The sequence below is a fragment of the Astyanax mexicanus genome, chromosome 9, assembly GCF_023375975.1.
Source record: "Astyanax mexicanus isolate ESR-SI-001 chromosome 9, AstMex3_surface, whole genome shotgun sequence".
NCBI lineage: Eukaryota > Metazoa > Chordata > Actinopteri > Characiformes > Acestrorhamphidae > Astyanax > Astyanax mexicanus.
In genome coordinates, this window is record NC_064416.1 from 8,907,528 (window position 1) to 8,919,433 (window position 11,906).

The 11,906-nt window shown below is 34.8% G+C and overlaps 1 long non-coding RNA gene across 5 annotated transcripts; it reads right to left on the bottom strand.

Annotated features, from left to right (window-relative positions):
- Positions 1-923: 923 nt before the first annotated feature.
- Positions 924-9,873, bottom strand: LOC103042903 (uncharacterized). 5 transcript variants are annotated; one of them, XR_007440713.1, is made up of 4 exons: positions 9,476-9,856; positions 7,738-7,832; positions 6,658-6,837; positions 924-1,323 (listed from the first exon to the last, which is right to left on the bottom strand). It is a non-coding gene; the product is annotated as an uncharacterized LOC103042903 (long non-coding RNA). The 5 variants fall into 5 exon arrangements; XR_007440714.1 differs by having other exon boundaries at positions 2,261-6,837; positions 9,476-9,735; XR_007440715.1 differs by lacking the exon at positions 924-1,323 and having other exon boundaries at positions 4,968-6,837; positions 9,476-9,547; positions 9,742-9,873.
- Between the last annotated feature and the right edge of the window lie 2,033 nt (positions 9,874-11,906).

Genomic DNA, 11,906 nt, shown 5'->3' on the forward strand with positions numbered 1-11,906 from the left:
GGGCTCAGTAGTATGGCTAAGGGGTGAAATGGGTTTGGACCTTTGTCCATGGTGGAACTACTTTTTAGGTAGAAAAACATGTATCACATCTGCTGTGTTTTACTGTCATTTACTGTATCAGTGCGAATTAGGAGTTGGCAAAATAACAGCATTATTACTGCATTGTTATTGTTTCCACCTCGCACTGTAGTTGGCTGATTAGTCGCTTATCTGTTTATCAGTCCACCTTATTGTTTTAAACCAAAGTGTGATTACCAGCTGTTAAAATAACAATCAAACAAGGCTCCAGAGTGGCACAACTGTCTAAGTGCTGACTTGGTAATCTGGAGGTGGCAAGTGTGAACTTCACTGATGCCATAAACCACCATGTACTGGAGTGCATGTCCACAGTTTTGTAGTTAGTGTTCTCCTCCAAGCATGTTGAGGCAGTTTTAAAAGATGCCGCTGCCTCTTCACATCACATAGTAAGACCGTGAAGGACTTTTCCCTCCAGGTACTGGAGGTATACTACTGGCCATGACTAAACTGGGGAGAAAAATGAAAAAAAAAAAATAAATAAATAGATTTCTAAAAAAGTAACATCCAAGATGTTACTGCAGAGACAATAAAATAAAATAACATTATTAAGAACTAAGTTTAAAACCCAAGCGCTCTGGGTTTGTGCACTGCTGAGTAACCATGTAAGCGGAAAACACAGGGTTGCACGCATGTTAGAGATGTGCCTGTTGACAATTCAATTGCAAGATGGCAATGAACGTCTGACTGTAGACGTCTGTCCAGGTTGTTTTCAGTCAGTGGAGCCAGATAGCATAAGATAGCAAGGAACATTCTAATATAATAGCATTTTAATGTGATTGCATTAGTTATTAACAGTTTCACAAGCAATTGATTCAATTCGATCTCCAGTCTATATGTGAATCTGCACTTTATTCTGTTCGTTTTGACATAAAAAAATAACAAAAACATGTAAAAAATTATACAGTGTTTTGCCTTTCATACAATTTAACATTGGCACATACAACATATTACACAAACAGATTCATATAATAATTAGCATTTCTTCTTCTACCTACACACCTACTGATGTGAGATGGAGTGAAAGTTTCCAACAGTTTCTCCACCTGTTTTATTAAAACTGCCAGTCAGAAATAACTCATGCAAAACTACTATAAAAAGATCTGTTTTGCTACCTCCGAAAAATAACTGCAGATTCTGACAGCTGACAGCAGTCTGATCTCCTCTGAGCTGCTGGAGTTCTGCTGTAGGGTGAGGCTCTGGTTCTTGCACACATTTAACTGCAGTCCTTATTTCACAGCCGAAAGCCTGATATAAACACAATAAAAATAGAGAGAAAGAGAGGGAAACATTAGTATTATTATGAATGGGAGAGTTTAAGACACTGAATACACTGTTTAATTTAGGAAATACACATTTACAGTTTTGGTTTTAACATTTTCTAAACAGTTATCTTCTAAAGGAAATCTAGGGTGGGTTATCAAGGGTGGGTTAGGGTTAGGCACATGACCCGTACAACAACATGTTCCGCAAAATTCAATTTAGATTAAAATCTTATGAAACATCATCTGTGGGGAGCCTTGGCTAAATCGCACCTCCACCCTCTTCTCCCAGGGGTGGTCTGCACGCTCACACACCCACCCAGACCTCCCACACACGTGTGCGGGCACGTACACCAGCAGCGTTAATAAGATGATGTGGCCTTTCTATGTGAAACTGCTACTGTTTCAACCAAGTGGATGCTGTAATGTAGACTAATGCATGAATAATATTTTAAAGAATATGTATCTTAACAAACCATTTGAATGCTTAAATGTCAATGATTGCCCTGTCAGACCTACATAAAAAAATCTGAAAATCATAGAAAAGTTACTTTATTTCAGTAATTCATAAGAGTTCAAAATGTGAAACTCATATATTATATAGATGTATTAAACACAGAGTGATCTATTTTAAGCATTTATTTCTTCTATTATTGATGATTATGGCTTACAGCAAATAAAACCCCAAAAATCAGTGCCTCAGAAAATGTTAATATTATATAAGACCAACTGGTACTTTTGGCAGTGTGGGCAGTGTGCCAAGTCCTGCTGGAAAATGAAATCCGCATCTCTATAAAAGTTTTTCAGTAGCAGAGGGAAGCATGAAGTGCTGTAAGATTTCCTGGGAAAAAAACTGCACTGATTTTGGACTTGATAATAAAACACAGTGGATCAACACCAGCAGATGACTTGTCTCTACAAACCATCACTGATTGGTGGAAACTTCACACTAGACCTCGAGCAGGTTGGACTGTGTGTCTCTCCACTCTTCCTCCAGACTCTGGTTCCTTGATTTACAAATGAAATGCAAAATTTACTGATGATCAGTAATAGTATTCTATTTTTTTGAGATGCACTAAAAAAAACTTTTTTTGTTGTGTCTAGGAATATTTATTACAGATTAGGTCTGCTCGATATTTGCAAAACGAGCATTGCAATAGTTTTTTGTCTGCGATATATACAGTTATGTTAGAAAATTCAAGAATTTTCACCAGACTGTAACATAAATCTATGATCAAAGGTATATATGATCTTGGATACAAGATACACAGTACCAGTCAAAAGTTTGGACACACCTCTTCTCATTCAATGTATTTTTTTTACATTGTAAATTGTAAGATATTGAAAACATTAAAGCTATACAGAAACACTGTATTTTAACAGGAAGTGTTAAACAAACCAGAATATGTTTTGTACTTTAGATTCTTTTAAGTATCAAATGTATCTTTAAGGACAGATCTGAACATTCTTGGTGAGATTTTAATCTCAGTGTCTTCATGATGGAGAGTCACCTGGAATAGTTTTCTCAACATCTTGAAGGAAGGAGTTCCTGGAGGTGCTGAACAATAGCTGCTGCTTTTCCTTCACGCTGTGAAGCTCCAGCTCATCCCAATTATTAAATCATCTCAAATCACCATCTCAGTTCATCAGGTTTAGATCAGGGGATTAATGTGGAGGACAAACACTTTTTTACTGTTTACTTCGTAATTCCATATGTGTCCTTAAACTGTTTTTGTGTCTTTAATATTAACCTATAACAGAGAAAGCTAATTAAGAAAATAAGAAACAAAGCAAAATATTTTAAGCATTTAAGCAGTGTCCAAACCTTTAACTGGTACTGTATACACACTTAATATATTCAAGACTGAAGTCAAATAAATAAAGTGGGCTGATATATTGTCTGGTAGAGGTTCAATGGAAAATGAGAACAGTGTGAAGTTGCAATTAAGTTGAACCCTGATGGGATAAAGTTGCTTTAATGAACATAGCATATCCTGCAATGTGCAATGTGACAATGTGACTACTGCACATAATCATATTGCGCTGACGATATTAAAACGATCATTGTGCACCCCTATTAAAGATACCTATATATATATATATATGACAATATACCCATATATGTCACCCATATATGTCACACAAACAGCCCCTGTACATAACCTCATAACATCTTAAATTAGCCTAATAACTCAGGTTTTTGGTTCATGACTGTGATTCTATGTTTTGAAATTTCTAGTCTTCGTGTCTGTCTGTATTGTTTTTGTGTTTTGAACAACATGGAAGTATAATATATATTTAGCTGCTAAAGGCAGTAACACAATGAATTCTCTGTATAGGACGTTTTTTTTGGTCAATTCTAGTTGATGCTTTAAAACACTTTGGGCAGCGCTTCAACCTGTTTTAAGGTATTGATTCCTGTGAAGGCCACAAAGGTGTTTTTAGTTTCTCTCAAACTATGGTTTTAATCTGCTGGTCTGCAACTGCAACTGCAGAGGGTTTATGTACACACATGTGAAAATAGGATAAATTTAAAGACAGATATAGGGTTTACGTGAAACTATATCGAATCAATAAAATGAAGATCAATTTAAAGGGAAAAATCACCCCTAATACCCATGAGCTGAAGTCAGTTCTGACACCTAGATTAATACAGTAAAATTATCTAACAGTGCAATTAAAATCCATATAGCAAGTTCTCACAATCATACACACACACACACACATTGGCACACATTGTGTAGTGGAGACCCTGGAGCCACAGCATCTTGGCTAATAATGCCCGCAGCTCAGGGAGCCCCACACGCCTGCTGTCTGCACCCTCGTCACCACACCTGCCCACCGACACGACAGGGTGGTAATTATAGTGCAGGAAAGGAAAACACAGACAGACAAACACACACATTTACAATACACACTTTCTTATATATAAATACTACAAATATTTAATAATATTTATGATTTTAGCCATTTCCAATGAACATAGGGCTCTATTTTAACCATCTATAGCACATCTGTCAATTACACATAGCGCAGCTGGATTTAGGGCGTCTTGGTGTGTCTTTGGTGTCATGAGGGTGCAAAAAATATGCCTTTCATGGCTCAAAACGCACAAAAGGCTTTATTCTTTATTCTGTTTATTGTAGAGTTTGTGCTCTGCAGTGTGCCCGTGTGTGTGCGTATGGAGCGGGGGTGTACACTGGTGGACTGTTTATTGTTGATGGGTTTTAATCAGTCCGTGGCACAGCCACCAAAACAGAAACACGCCAGAAATTTACCTGAACACTCCTCACTTCCAGACCACCATACCCATCAGTGTAGATTAATTCCTAAACTCTGACACTATTTTAATGGCAAGGTGTGAAGATAGACTGTTGGCAGGGTGTAAGATTTGTTCACAACTACGATACCTAATATGCTATGTCAGCTTGCATTATTACTTAATCAAATTCATTTGATTAATCAAATTACTGTTTTAATGCACTTTTCAAAATGGGATAATGGACATTGTACCTCTTTACATATAGAAGCTCCCAGAGTGAATGTCAGTATTTCTGTCAGAATCCTGTAAAGAACTTTTTTATGTGGCAGTGATTTACATAGTTTATTTTTTTCCTGAACTGTGAGAACTATGAGAACACTATGTTTGCACTGTAATTAATGTAAAAAACTGCATGAAAGGCTGAAGGGGGGGTGCTTACTATTCATGAAAAAAATAATAATTAATCTAAATAAATGTAACTTAATGTAAAGGAAACAATAGCTAGGGCATCACTTTAAATGCTGATGTTTGTTAAAAAAAGGTTGTTCTGTAAAAACTAAAAATACTCAGTAACAGGGCAGTAAGCATGTACATGGGAGTAACTGTGACGTCAACACCAATATGAATACACATACTGTTCCACCATAATTACGGTTTGTTGATGGTTTGGGAATATAGTTATCCACAGATATATGTGATATAGTGAGGCCTGCCGCAGACACTGTTGTACTTTATGTACTGTGTCTAACGTCTGTGTTTTTCTTCTTGATGCTGCTTTGAGATCAGCGCTGATTGGGTGTCCCTGCTGCCTGCCCTCCAGATCATCTCCACCATCATGGAGACGCCTGCATGTGCCATTCTCCCTCCTTAAGTCAGAGAACCCCACCAGCAGCTCCAGCATGCTCCATTCACTCCTCTGATTAGACTGGTCCGGTATAGACTCTTACTAAACCTACTCACTACTAACATAAATAATTATACTGAGTACTTCTGACATATCCACATTAACATGGAAATCATAGATATGATGTAAAGCTGGGTCTGAAAGGCAAGAAATGATGTTCACTCAGGGTACATTGGATAAAAAAATGCTAAAAGCTAATGACAACTTAGCTAAAGGTTTAAGCCCTATCCAAATGGGATTAGTTTCTCAGGGGAACGTCTTGTGAAAAATATTTCACACTTGTACTCAGGGATAAAACTCTTGCGTCCAGACTGCAATTGAAAAACAGGAGGACCAGTGAGTTTTTGGCTTTTTCTGTCACATGGACATCGCGTTCAGTAGCTTCTCCATTTCCACTCGCTGTTGTGTTTACGTGAATCTCAGTGGAAATGTGAACTCTAAGTGTAATTACGGTGCGTATCTGTGGACAAATAGCTATTTTATTGTACACAAGGAGACGACCACAGAGTTCAGAGAAAGACAGTAGATAATTCAGCCTGTAGTTTTCTCAGAGGACGTCTGAGAAAAACACAGAAATTGTCATTCGCGACAGGAATAAAATCATAGAGGACCCCCATAAAAGAGAACATTTTGGGAGACTGATCAATGGCCTTTACTCCTTTCACTCTCTGCCCTATTTAAACTTTCACTTCCTCTCTACCTGCGTGTCAAACAAGTTTGCAACCACTTCCTTCCCATCTTCCTCCTTCTTTCCATGCCAGTCTAAGGGTGTGAGAAATACTAGCAAAAAGATTTTTATTTACAGAATCTTTCACTAACGGATGTTCAGCCCAGCGTGTATTACATGATTTAGCAAATTCATTTTTCAGATGTTTGTAGGTACAGACATACATTTTGAGCACTCTGGCCACTCTGTTTGTCTCAAAATAAGACTTATATCAGATTGGCCTAAATGTTTTAATATACTGCCCAGCCCTACTCCGAAACATTTACACCTGTACAAATCAATACGTAAAAATAAGTGCCAGTTCTGAGGGTGGATCAGAAGTGTTTTTACTCTATAAATATTCTATAAACTCAATATAATCTATATAGAATCTGTTCTCAAACTTTTGATGGGCAGTGTGAATAAACACACATATGTATTCACATACAGAATTGTGTGTTCAGGCTTGGTCAGTGTTCTGGCTCTCCTCCATCACCTCTCATCAGGGCAGTTTAGGATGGAGGCTGCTTCATCATGGTGGAATAAGGGTGGATATGGAGGGACGCCCGCAGCCCGCTGACCTCAACCAGCTCCATCCATTCAGCCAGCACTGCAGACCCCTGATAACCTGTGAGAAAATACACACACATTTAGTAAATCATTCAGGGATTAATCAATCTGAAAGTAAATGTAGTGTGTAATGCCATGAGTGGAGTAATATCGTGTTAATGTGTCTTTTGATCATCTGAAACGAATACTATACTAAGTATATAGTATAGTACATACATTTTTAATGTTACTATTATTAACAATAATAGTATTTTTATACCATCTAATTATTATACCATTTTAATTTAGAATTATTATAAAAGTTATTATTATTGTAATTATAGGTGGCAGTATTTGTAGACATTGTTTTATAATGCAATTTCTTTTTCAGAGTATACTGTTGAGATGATCAGTGCTTTACATTTCATCAAAAAGACTATAATTATTCCTTTTAAACTCAATGGATACATTCTGAATTTAAATCACTATAGTATGAATGAAATAGTTTTAAAATCTTTATTGTCTGCCAAAAAAATCATATAATACATATATAGCTTATTTTTAATATACCGTAACATAATATTCCCTTATTTTTGTTAATTATAAAGTTATTATGATTTTTAGTGTTTAGAGCGGAGAAGTTTTTATGTATTCCACTCCCATAAATAATAACTGGCTTAATAAAATTAGCAAAAAAATTACTGTAGTGAACACTAGAATAGACTAAATGAATTTTTATGATGCAAACTATCAACTCGCCGCTGATTCTTAGAGAATATAAAGCGTAAGTTTTTTTTCAAAGCCGACTAATTGCGACCGCTTTATTATTTTTATTATTGCGAATCAGACACAAGATGTGTATGTGTACATCAGTTCTGAGAGGGGGAGCAGAAGTGTTTTTCAACTCTATAAACATTCTATAAACTCTATATACTCTATAAACACAGGACATCCTCCTCCTGACCCGTGAGCTTCCTACCATGGAAGTGCCCCAGTCTCAGACACACCCTGGCATCCGGCATGTTCCACAGTGCCAACAGGAGCTGCTAGCATCTGAGCAAAGGGAAAGATTACCTGGAAGAGATCAGATACAGGCTATAAATTACATACTGGGATTAATTAACACTTACAATCCAGGCAAACTCAGAATTCCACATTATTAATATACATATACACTGCAAATTTATATTTTATTTACTCTGTAAAGCACTTTGTGTTCTCTCCATATATAAATTAATTATATTGTTAGTAGTTTTATTTTACTGTGCAGAATCGGTTTACATGAATTAGATTTGATACCTGATGTTAATGAATTTAAATATTCTTTAAAAGCTAAAAATATACCACTGACTTTCCTGGACATTTTTAACATTGTTCTGTATTGTATCTTAAAGTAATTTCTTATATTCCAATTTTACTGACTTCAATTCTCTGTTTTCAATGTAATTACATTTCTTTTAAGCAATACTTTTTATTACTTTAATTATAATAATTGTGGAATTGCCTCTGTGTAGAAAAGTGATATACATTTCTTTTTAGTTTATTTCGTTTTTTTCAAAATATGTACATCCATTTACACATACACAACCCCCCCCCCCCAAAAAAAAAAACAATAATCATAATAACAATAATTCATAACTAAATACAAAAATAATTAAAGCTGAAAGAAAAAATCTCTTATTATGTCTTATTATGACTGTGTATAGCCATAAGAAAATAAACTTGACCTTACTGGACCATGAAGGTCACCACTGTAAAAAAAAAAAAAAAAAAAAAAAAAAAAAAATATATATATATATATATATATATATATATATATATATATATTATTTTTGACAGGTAGCTATAAAATCTACTCACAGTTTAGCCAATTAATTAGTCTTTTAAATAGTTTATTCAACTGTTTTGAAAAAGGAGAAGCAGCACCTCCAATGGTAATAATAGTAATATAATAATTACCCATAAATCTGCAATGATCTAATGATCTTAAACTACTGTAAACTGGACAACTGTGAATAAAGTGTGAAAGGCACCTTGAGAAAAGTTCTGTAGCTGCTGCTATTAAATATTACAATATACCGATTGATTTTGACAGAGGAAGATAATTAAACGTTATATATTTATATAACCAAGCTTAGTAGTTTAGTAGAGTCACACTTTTAACTCCTACTTTTAGAAGCTATTTAACGTATCTACTGTAACAAGTGTTTAGCTATCTTACATATCGAGGTCAGTGTATTATTCGCATTTATTTCGATAACTAGGTTGGCAATCTGTTAGCTACAGTTTCAGACGTTAACTAGTTAGTTAATTCGGATTATTAGTGGTTAATATCCAATTATTTGACCTCTCCTTTAACTCCTTTGGCACCTTGAGGCAAATTTCTGTAGCGGCTAACGTTACTATTAAATATCACAATATACCAATTAACGTTAATATTGATAGAAGAAGAAGATTTAATGTTATATATTTATATAATCTAGCTAGTTTAGTAGATTCACACTCTTAACTTCTAGTTTTAGAAGAGTTTTACTGATTTAACCTGCAACAAGTGTTTATCTTACATACAAGTTAGAGGTCAGAGTATTATTTCTATGTATTTATTTATCGCTAGCTTAGCTAAAGCTATCTATTAGCTATAGTTTCAGACGTTAAATAGCTAGTTATTCAGTTTAATTCGGATTATTAGTGGTTAGTATCTCGTTATTTTAACTTACCTTAGTGAGATCTGTGTTCAGTGACCCAGCCTGCACAGCCCTCATCATTTACACTGAAATTAAAGTAGTTAACTGTTGGCTAGTTAACTAATAAAACAAAAGAAAAACACTAATGAAGTAACAGCGGAGATTAGAAAAATAAACTTTTCTTTTACCAATTATTTCAATTAAACAATGTAGATAAACAGCTACTTAAACGACATAATTATCCCCATTTCTTTCTACACTAATCCAAGTGGGAAAATGTAATTATAATCAGACTTTACCATCAATAATGCAGAAATTTAAAGCTGAATAATCCTGTCAGGTTAGCACTGATGCTAAAATCCTCACCATTCCCCCAATCCGAGCCGGTTTCTGGAGACTACTACTTTCTATTTACCGCGGTTTATGTATATCACCGATAGAGGGAGCCCGCGAGTGAGCTCTTAATGAATAGGGTAATAGAGCTAATCGGCTAAAACCGCAAATTAAATATAGTAACTAACTACTTATCCCGTATATTTGTTTAATTTTAGAAATAAGGCTTAAATATTGTGCTAAAACAGAAAAGAAAGCGTACTTATATGTGTTAATTGTTTTACAGAAAACGATTTTCTGACAACAGATTCACTAGCATTACTGCTAACTACTGCTGACTGCATAGATCTAGTGCATCTCAAACTAAATTAGAATATTATTAAAAATATATCAGATATATTACACACAGAGTGATCTATTTTATAAAAAAACAAAAACAAAAAATTCTACTTTTGGCATTGTGGGCAGTGTACCAAGTCCTGCTGGAAAATGAAATCTGCATCTCCATAATGTTGTCAGCAGAGGGAAGCATGAAGTGCTGTATGATTTTCCGGTTAAACACTGCACTGACTTTGGACTTGATAAAATAAAACACAGTGGATCAACACCAGCAGATGACATGTCTCTCCAAACCATCAATGATTGGTGGAAACTTCACACTAGACCTCAAGCAGTTTGGACTGTGTGTCTCTCCACTCTTCCTCCAGACTCTGCTCCCTTGATTTACAAATGAAATGTAAAATTAACTGATGATCAGTGATGGTTTGCAGAGCCATGTCTTCTGCTGGTGTTAGTCCACTTTGTTATATTCAGTCCAAAGTCGGTGTAGTGTTTTCCTGGAAAATCTAACAGAACTTAAATTTTTATGGAGATGTGGATTTCATTGTCCAGCAGGACTTGGTACACTGCCAAAAGAATTCTAATTTTCTCAGACACATATTTTTTGGATTTTTAGTGGCTGTAAGACATAATTGCTTAAAATACTCAGAGTGTAATACATCTATATAATATATGAGTTTCACATTTTGAACTGAATTACTGAAATAAAGTAACTTTTCAATTATATTCTATTTCTGAGAGGCACTAGTGTATTAGGAAAGTAGAAATATGTGACAACTGTACTTAAGTACTAAAATGTTAATTTTTTTCTACTTCCTCTTTAGTATTATTTTTTTCTTCTACTTCCACTTTCACTTCCCTACATATTTCCATGAATTTAATACTTTCACTATGACAACTACATTGTTATGTGCTGGAGTAAGAGACTTATGTGTATAATTGAAATTAAATTCTTTCAAAATTATGTATTTAGTACTGAAACTTTTTTCAAAGTTGTTCTATGTTGAGAAAAATATATGTTTTTCAGGACGAATAAACTTATAAACTAAGATTTTGCTTAATTGCTCCATATTACATCATTAATTTTGAAATCACTTCAGAGCTCCCTCTCGTGTCTGACAAACAGTAGAACAGATTCCTGTGTGGGTGTTCTCCTCTGTACAGATTCTCTTTGTCTGAATCCATTCTGAAAATCCTTAAAGCGCCATGTTTGGCTCCTTCTTGGTGCCCTTTTCCGCCCAAATCCCCCGTCCTTCGCTGGGATTGGCTTACACAGTCCCGCCGATACGCTAGACGGCCTGTCAGTTTCAACTGTTAGCCAATCACAGTGCAAGATGCAGGATTTGCCAAAACTTGTAGGCGGGGCATGTCTGAATACAGGGGGATATAAATAGCGGTATTTTAACTGATTCAGGTGTATTTATTTCACTACAGGAAACACTAAAACTCAGCTCACTGGAGTCATTTTAATCTTTTAATATCTAACCACCTTCAGACACCCTGTTCCTGTTTTACTTAATCTATTTATTCTTAAATTTTTATTTCTAATTTTAGTTCTTCTCTTAGTTCTTTATTTACTTGCATTTTTTTTTACTTTTTAAATAGTTTTATATTATTGCTTTTAATCTTATTTTGATTCATTACTTTTATTATTTTTATTTTTATTATTATTATGTATTCTTATTGTACTTGTAAAAGTTTGTTTTAGCTTAATTTTAACTGTTTTTTGTTGTTGTATTAATCTTATCTTCTTTCAATCTTAATTTCTTATCAATTAAAGAACGTTTTATTT